A 9,521-nucleotide genomic window follows, 5' to 3' on the forward strand; every position below is an offset into this window, starting at 1 on the left:
CCGGCCACTGTACTCCAGCCCAGGCGACAGAGCGAGACTCCGTCTCGGGAAAAAAAAAAAAAGAGCACATAATCAAAAACCATTAAGTAAACACGTGCTCTTTATTTTTAAATTCGGATGGAGAGAGTTGCTACATGCCATTAAGGGGAAAACTATTCTTTGGGGTACAAGTGACAACTGTGATCAAAGCAGTATCACCCCAAAAGGCAACATTATCCTGAAGTAACATGACTTTGTACTGAAGGCCAGCTTCTGACTGTGGGGTACTAGCTCCCCATCCCCTGCATTCACCTTAGCCCTTGGGAAGGAAAGTACTATTAAAATTAAGGAATATACAAATTCATCTCAACTACTGTCAGTTAGCGTTCAAGTGTTCTTATTCAACAAATCAAAAGCAAGGCAACACCAGGAGATGGATTTTGTTTCCTTCTGAGCTTTTTAATGGTGATCAGCATTTGCTACCAAGTAATTCCACGCAAAAGTCATTCTCCACAAGATCCGTCTCCTGTTCTTCTGTGCTTCCACAGGTGGGAGCCACTGCACCCGGCTACTCCCTCATCTTATTTGGGTTTTCTCCTCAGAAAACAGCATTCTTTGACCAGTGTCTACACGAGCACCCTCCCCCCATCATTATTCTCCATTTTCTCTCCCTCCTTTGTTTTCCTTCCTAGTACATACCACTGCCTGACATTTATTTGTGCTTTTGTTTCTTGCCTGTCTTTCCTCATGGAACATAAGCTCCATGAGAGGGGACACTGTTCACTGCTGCATCCCTGGCACCCAGAGCACTCCTGAGAACACATGACAAGCGCTCCATAGATACTTCTGGAATGAGTTTTACTGTCTTGTGAGGCATATATAGATAAAGTGCCATCCCAACAATCTTCCCAGCCTTGAGTGGAAGGAACTAAGATAAGGCCACACAGCCCTACAGATTCTATAATAGGAGCGCAAAGTGCTACGGGAATAGAGAAAGTTTCCTGGAGGGATTGGCACTCTACCTGGGTTTTCCAGGATGGGTAATATATTACCCACCCTGATAAAAGGCTGATAAAGGCCAGGCGCGGTGGCTCACGCCTGTAATCCCAGCACTTTGGGAGGCTGAGGCAGGTGGATCATGAGGTCAGGAGTTCAAGACCAGCCTGGCCAACATGGTGAAACCCTGTCTCTACTAAAATTACAAAAATTAGCCGGGCATGGTGTGGGGGTCTGTAATCCCAGCTACTCAGGAGTCTGAGGCAAAGAATTGCTTGAACCCAAGAGGCAGTGGTTGTAGTGAGCCGAGATCGAGCCACTGAATTCTAGCCTGGGCAACAGAGCGAGTCTTCGTCTCAAAAAAACAAAAAGCTAATATGGAAGTAGAGGAGGTATTCCCAGCAGAAGGAAATGCTTTTGCCAAAGCACGAAGGAAGTGAAGTTCCAGGAAGTTCCCGAAACAGAGAAACTGAGTGAGGGAGTGTTAAGAGGTACGAATGTGGTAGATAAGAAAGAAGGGATTTGTTGAAGCACATTGTAGCAGGATTCAAACTTTTAATCCCCTACATAGGAGTCACTGCCAAATTCAGCAGATTCACAGAACTACAGACATACGAAAGGTCACCAGAATATAGTTCTCATCCTGGGTGTAGCCACTGCTTACCAACCTCCAGAGTAGGTGGGCCTCAAGATAAGGAAGGGATCTCTAGGATACAGTAAAGGATAGGGAGTTGGCCAGAAAAGTTTTGCTACATTCAAGTGTCTACCGCTGGGTGGAATATGGATTTTGCCTTGCCTGTTGAGAGAAATACTGGCATAACTCCTTGATCACTGTATGTTTCCAAAGTATTGGAATTTGAAAGCATTATGGAAACGGAATTAGAGAATTATAACCGGAAATATTACGGGACTCAACATTTCAACTCTTTTGAGCTTGGTGTTTTATGTAAGATCTCACTAGGTCCTCACTCACCTCTGGGCAGGCATTGCTATTCACATTTGCAAGTAAGTTATCTTAAAAGGCTTTTTGATAACCCCTGACTGAAACCCTAAGTAATGGGATCTTACTCTCACTTCAAGAAATAAGATGCTCGCTGGGGGCGGTGGCTCATGCCTGTGATCCCAAAACTTTGGGAGGCCAAGGCGGGAGGATCCCTTGAGTCCAGGGGTTCAATATCAGCCTCGGCAACATAGCAAGACCCCGTCTCTACTTCTCAGAAAGAAAATAAAAGAAATAAGATGCCATGGAAGGGATGGCAATAAGTGTTTTCCATAAACAACCGGAGAGAAACAAACAGAAAACGCTGTCCAAGCCACAGCCTTGCTTCCACACTGGGCTTTGCAGATTTTCCAAAGAGCCACCAACGAGGTGGTTAAACCATCAGAGACTGCATCTGATTCCCCAATACACCAAGGCTCGCGGGATGGGAACAGACAAATCGTCGTCGTTCTTTGCTGAGCCTGTGGGCTGCGGTCACCAGGACGAATCTGGCCCCAGCAGGTGCCAAAGGGCTCGACCTCCCGCCTTGCATCCGGCAGGCTGTACCCACCCCTCGGAAGTCGGCGAGGTAGCTGAGGCAAAGCGACTCCAGGGCGCAGAGACCCACACGCGACGCTCTAAAGGAAGTGACCTTTAGGGGCTGTTACTCTCAGGCCAAGCCCAGCAGCACCCGGCGCATTTACGACGGATCTGACCTGCAAGCTCCGACGCGACCGCGATAGCGGCTGGGAACACGCGACGGTCCCGCCCACTGCCACCGGCTCGGCCAATCCCGGGTGCCGCGTGCTGCGGCCGCCGGAAGTAGACCTACGACATGCGGGTCAGCCGGTCGGTTTCCCGCGTCCTGTGGGAGTTGTGTCTGGTAGGCCACGGTGGGGGTGCTTTTCACACTGGTGGGCGCAGAGGCAAAGCCGTTCCCGGGGCCCCTCACAGACTTCGGTGTCAGAATTTCCCCCTTGCGCCAGCGCCGCCTCAAATGTCAGGGCTCGCCCACTCTTCTCCAGTCTCACCGACCTAACCTTTCGGGGGCTCCAGAGGGGAAATTCGCCGTTTCTGCCGGACCTCTGTAGGGCGTGCCTGAACCCGGCCTTTATGGGATGATGTCAGCTACGTTTATTCAGTGCCCCAGAGGGCTTCTTTATGCCCAGTAACTACAGTTCAGATTCCTCCTCTGCTTCATTTTGTAGTTCGGTGAGATGAATTTGACGTGAGAAATAAGATTAAACTAGGAATAAGAAATTAGTTGAAATCACGTTGTAAACTGTAGAGTTCTGCAAATGTAAAATATTAATTTATAGCAATAAAGAAGGCTGTCAAATAATAGAGGGTAAAAGCAGGATAATACTTGGTCAGCATCTGCTGTGTGCCAGGGGCTGTGACAGATGCTGGGGATGCAGCAACCACCAAGACAAGAAGGTTCTCCCGGCGTTCACAGGACTGGGGAAGACGCAATAAATAACTAAAGGCAAAATGCTAGAATGATGCGCTCTCTCTAGATGAAATATAGAAAATGATTTATTTTTTATTTTTATTTTATGTTATTTTAAGATGGAGTTTTGCTCTTGTTGCCCACGCTGGGGTGCAATGGCGCCATCTCGGCTCACTGCTACGTCCACTTTCCGGGTTCAAGCAATTCTCCTGCCTCAGCCTCGCAAGTAGCCAGTACGATAGGCGTGCACCGCCACGTCTGGCTAATTTTTTTGTATTTTTAGTAGAGACAGGGTTTCGCCATGTTGGTGAGGCTGGTCTGGAACTCCTGACCTCAGGTGATCCACCCGCCTCAGCCTCCCAAAGTGCTGGGATGACAGGTGTGAGCCACCGCCCCGGCCAAGAATGATTTAGAGTGTTTACTTAATGAGATGCCAAATTTAAGAGCGACCCATGGAAAAACAATAACTTGGGAGCAGTTTTTTTTTTTTTTTTTTTTTTTTTTTTTTTTTTTTTTTTTTTTTTTTTTTTTTGCCGCTAAGATCAGGATAATTCTGAGGGGAGTTGTTTTTTTGGAACGATGACCAGATGGCTGTGGGTGGCTATTACTAACACTGTCAACGCCATTTCTCTGTTATTGCCTTGGGACCTTCACAGGCAGAGCAATATTTCATCATTAAAAGTTGCAACTGCTACGAGAAGCTACGTTCCTTGAAAAAACGGCGTTTTTGGCCAGGCATAGTTGCTTATACCTGTAGTTCCAGCTACTTGGGAGGCTGAGGCAGGAGGATCCCTTAAGCCCAGGAGGTGGAGGCCAACCTGGGCAACATAGCCAGGCCCGGTCTCTAAAAAAGAAATAAAACCGGCAGTTTCTTCCTTTGTACCTCCCGCGATGCATAAAGAGTTGTCAAATGTTGATTTAAAAAGGTAGTGGAGCCGGGCGCGGTGGCTCACGCCTGTAATCCCAGCACTTTGGGAGGCCATGGCGGGCGGATCACAAGGTCAGGAGATCGAGACCACGGTGAAACCCCGTCTCTACTAAAAATACAAAAAATTAGCCCGGCGCGGTGGCGGGCGCCTGTAGTCCCAGCTACTCGGGAGGCTGAGGCAGGAGAATGGCGTAAACCCAGGAGGCGGAGCTTGCAGTGAGCCGAGATCGCGCCACTGCACTCCAGCCTGGGTGACAGAGCGAGACTCCGTCTCAAAAAAAAAAAAAAAAAAAAAAAAAGGTAGTGGATAGGATGGGGGCGGTTCTGCCTGGAAATTGGAGACTGAACTCAGAAGTGTCTTCGTTGTCAGTAGTACAGCAGTATTTTTTGGTAAAATTTTTTTTGGTTTTATCTTCTAAATGTGTGATGGGAAATATGCATGAACTGTAGAGTGTCTTGACTGTAACTGACTTTTAATCGGTAGACAGTATATGGTGGGTAGAGTGTGAAATTTAGCATCAGTAATCTGAATTTGACCAAGACTGCAGGACCTTATACAGTCATTTCACCCTTCTGGACCTCAACCTTCACATCTGTGGAAGGAAAATTATAAGACCTGCCAGGAAGTCAATATATAAGGTCTAAAGATGATAAATGAGAAATAAAATATTAGCATACTGTTTCAAAAGACTGATATACTACCAGAAGAAATAATTGAAACAGTTGAAAATACTTGCTTCTGGGGAGCAGGGTTAAGGGGAAGGACTGAGTTAGAGGGCTGCTGCTGCATGGGTTAACTACTGCTCCATAGCAAAACCTGGCTGCTACAGTTTGCCACTGGGTTGTAGTAACTCTGCTTCAGGTTGTTAGCTGTGCAGGTTGGCTGGGGCCACTCTGTTCCACATGTTCATTCTGAAACCCAGGTTGAGGGAACAGCAGCAACTTGCCTGGGGGAAAAGCTCTTCCTACAGCAATTCAACAGTATAAGAGCACAACCTAATCATCAGGGCAGACTTTTCAAGGCTTTGTTCAGGTGTCTGTTCACATTCCATGGACCAAAACAAGGCCAAACCCAAAATCAAGGGACAGGACGTAGACTCCACCCATGCAGGAGGAAGGGGAGTGACTAATTCTGAAAAATAATCCAATCTGCCACAAGTAATACTTGACTTTTTCAAACCGTGCAGTGTATTCACTTGGTAAGAATTAATGCTGACTGTGGTCCATTTCAGGTCTTGATGGTGATGTGTATGTCTCAGGAATGTTAACTCCAGTTCATTCTCTCTGGCTCTCACTGCTGAAACATCTGTCATCTTTACACTATAGTGGCTGTTTCATGCTGTAGCAGACCAGGAGTAGGAGCATTGTTGACTCCTTTTAGGAGTTTACAACGGGCCCAGGTGCAGTGACTCATGCCTGTAATCCCAGCACTTTGGGAGTCTGAGGCTGGTGGATCACTTGAGGTCAGGAGTTTGAGACCAGCCTGGCCAACATGGTGAAACCCTGTCTCTACTAAAAACACAAAAAATTTAGCTGGGCGTGGTGGTGCTTGCCTGTAACCTCAGCTACTCAGGAGTCTGAGGCAGGAGAATCACCTGAACCCCGGAGGCAGAGGTTGCAGTGAGCTGAGATCATGCCCCTGCACTCCAGCCTGGGTGACAGACTGACTCCGTTTCAAAAAAAAAGAAAAGAGTTTACCACGCGGACTGGATCAGAAAAGCCCGTCTTCTTTTGGTTTTCCTTCCATCCAACTGTATCCCTCCTTGGTTCAAGAAGCACACATCTGACCACTTGTCTCTCCTCTCTCTGTCATTCCTATTTTCCACACCCCTTCACAGCTGCTTCCTTTGCAAACAGCCAAAACTGAAGTCATCCAGAACTCCTAAAAGTTTCTTCTTAAATGTCATATGATTAAAGACATTTCAAACTTTTGCACAAGTTCAGTGTTCATCAGTTATTCACTTTTTTTTTTTTTTGAGACACAGTCTCACTCTGTCGTCCAGCCTGGAGTGCAGTGGCATGAGATCATGACCCACTGCAGCCTTGACCTCCTCAGCTCAAGCGATTCCCCCCCAGTTCCCCGTCAGCCTCTCAAGTAACTGGAACCATAGGCATGTAATTTTTTAAGTTTTTTGTAGAGACAGGGCCTTGCCATGTTGCCCAGGCTGGTCCCCAACTCCTGGGCTCAAACAATCCTCCTGCCTCGGCCTTTCAGAGTGTTGGGATGAGCTGCCCCGCTCAGCTCCAATTTTTAAAATTAAACAAAAGAAACAACACACTCACCACCATTGTAAGAATCACATGAAATATACCAAAGTGCTTTGTAAACTAACAAAAAATTTATTTCTTGAAATAAATGTGGCCAGGCGTGGTGGCTCACACCTGTAATCCCAGCACTTTGGGAGGCCAAGGCAGGCAAATCACAAGGTGAGGAGATTGAGACCATCCTGGTTAACAAGGTGAAACCCCATCTCTACTAAAAATACAAAAGTTAGTCAGGCATGGTGGCGGGCGCCTGTAGTCCCAGCTACTCAAGAGGCTGAGGCAGGAGAATGGCATGAACCTGGGAGGCAGAGCTTGCAGTGAGCCAAGATTGTGCCACTGCACTGCACTCCAGCCTGGGCAACAGAGCGAGACTCCATCTCAAAAAAAAAAAAAAAAAAAAGAAAGAAGGAAATATGGCCAGGTACAGTAGGCTCACAACTGTAATCCCAGCACTTTGGGAGGCTGAGGTGGGCAGATCACTTGAGGTCAGGAGTTCGAGACCTGACCAACATAGTGAAACCTTGTCTCTAATAAAAATACAAAAATTAGTTAGGCAGAAATGCAATTTTTTTTTCTTTTTTTTTTTTTGAGACAGAGTCTTGCTCTGTCGCCCAGGCTGGAGTGTAGTGGTGCTATCTCAGTTCACTTCAACTTCTGCCTCCCAGGTTGAAGCAATTCCTCTGCTTCAGCCTCCCGAGTAGCTGCGACTACAGGCGTGCGCCACCATGCCCGGCTAATTTTTATATATATATATTTTTTAATGATCTGTGGTTTTCTTTTTAATTATCTTTAGTCTTGTGATCACACATAGTTTTAAAATTTGTGTATATCTCCGCTACTTTAATCCTTTTAAGTTGGCAAAAGCACCATTCCCAATCACAAATACACAGTTCTACAGTTTTATGTTTCTGAATGGCTGTTTAAAGACAATCCTAAATTATAACTTAGTTTGACTTAGATTGTAAAGAATTCAAGAGTGAAGTTTAACTTGCTACTATTTTAAAAGCATGTGACCTTATAGATTTATAAGATGTGAGAAGTGTTGAATAATCTTTAATATTACACATAAATCATACTAAAATGCCTTTCAGTAAGTAAAAGGAACCATTTTAAATACAGGGAATTATAATTAGATTGGCATCGTTAAGGCCAAAACTCTAGACATTGCTACCTTGTTTATCTTCAGCCCTTGCCTTTACGAGGCAAATGAACACAAAACACAGGTGAATCTTGCTGGGTTCTGAGACAGTGAAGGAATTTCCCCAGTATTTAAATATATTCACATAACCAGCTATATAAATCTAGATATAAAACCAATCTCCAGTTAAGTTTTGAGATGGCACTTACCATCTTTGTGAAAAGTTGAACATTACTAACAAAGTCTAATCATATCTTGAGAAGGGGTAAACAGTGATAGCATTTACTGAATTGGAATTGGCCCAGTCTTGTACTTGCCTCCCTTTTCAACGGTGTGGCACAGTGGCTCATGCCTGTAATCCCAGCACTTTGGGAGGCTGAGGCAGGTGGATCACCTGAGGTCAGGAGTTTGAGACCAGCGTGGCCAACATGGTGAATCGCTGTCTCTACTAAAATACAAAAATTAGACAGGCATGATGGAGGGTGCCTGTAATCCCAGATACTCAGGAGTCTGAGACAGAGAATTGCTTGAACCCAGGAGACGGTGGTTGCAGTGAGCCAAGATTGCGCCACTGCACTCAAGCCTAGGCAGCTGAGCGAGACTCCATCTCAGAAAAAAAAAAAAAAAAAAAGAAAAGAGAGAAAACACTGGGGAAACGTTCCAGGGTATTGATCTGGGCAAAGACCTCAAAGCACAGGCAACAAAAGCAAAAACAGACAAATGGGATTACATCAAATTAAAAAGCGTATGCACAGCAAAGGAAACAACAAAGCAAAGAGACAACATACAGAATGGGAGAAAATATTTGCAAACTATCCATTTGATGAGGGACTAATGACTAATATATTAGGAGCTCAATAGCAAGAAAACAATCCGATTTAAAAGTGGGCAAAAGATCTGAATAGACATTTCTGAAGAGATACAAATGGCAAGAGATGAAAAAGGGCTCAATATCACTAATCAGAGAAATGCAAAGAAAGTAAGATATCACTCATCCCAGTTAAAATGGCTTTTATCAAAAAGGGAATAACATGCCAAGATGGATGTGAAGAAGGAACCTCATACACTGCTGGCAAGCATCTCAATTAGTGCAGCCACTATGGAAAACAGTATGGAATCCTCAAAAGATTAAAAACAGAACTACCATATGATCCAGCAATCCCAGTACTGGGTATATATCAGAAAGGAAGGGCCAGGTGCAGTAGCTCACGCCTATAATCCCAGCACTTTGGGAGGCTGAGGCAGGTGGATCACTTGAGGTCAGGAGTTCAAGATCAGCCTGGCCAACATGGTAAAACCCTGTCTCTGCTAAAAATACAAAAATTAGCCAGGCGTGGTGGCACACATCTATAGTCTCAGCTACTCGGGAGACTGAGGCACGAGAATTATTTCAACACAGAGGCGGAGGTTGCAGTGAGCCAAGATGGTGCCACTGCACTTCAGGCTGGGTGACAGAGCAAGATGGAGTCTCAAAAAAAAAAAAAAAAGAAATTAATATATCAAAGAGATATTTGCATTCCCATGCTTATTAGCACTGTTCACAATAGCGAAAATATGGAATCAACCGAAGTGTTCATCAATGGATGACTGGATAAAGAAAATGTGAATATACACAATGGAATACTATTCAGCCATAAAAAATAATAAAATCCTATTTGCAACAACACTGATGGAACTGGAGGTCATTATGTTAAGTGAAACAAGTCAGGCAAAGAAAAGTATCACGGGAACTTGAAAAGCGGATCTCATGAAGATAGGTTGGTGGTTACCAGAGGCCAGGAAAGGT

The sequence above is a fragment of the Macaca thibetana genome, chromosome 1, assembly GCF_024542745.1.
Source record: "Macaca thibetana thibetana isolate TM-01 chromosome 1, ASM2454274v1, whole genome shotgun sequence".
Lineage (NCBI taxonomy): Eukaryota > Metazoa > Chordata > Mammalia > Primates > Cercopithecidae > Macaca > Macaca thibetana.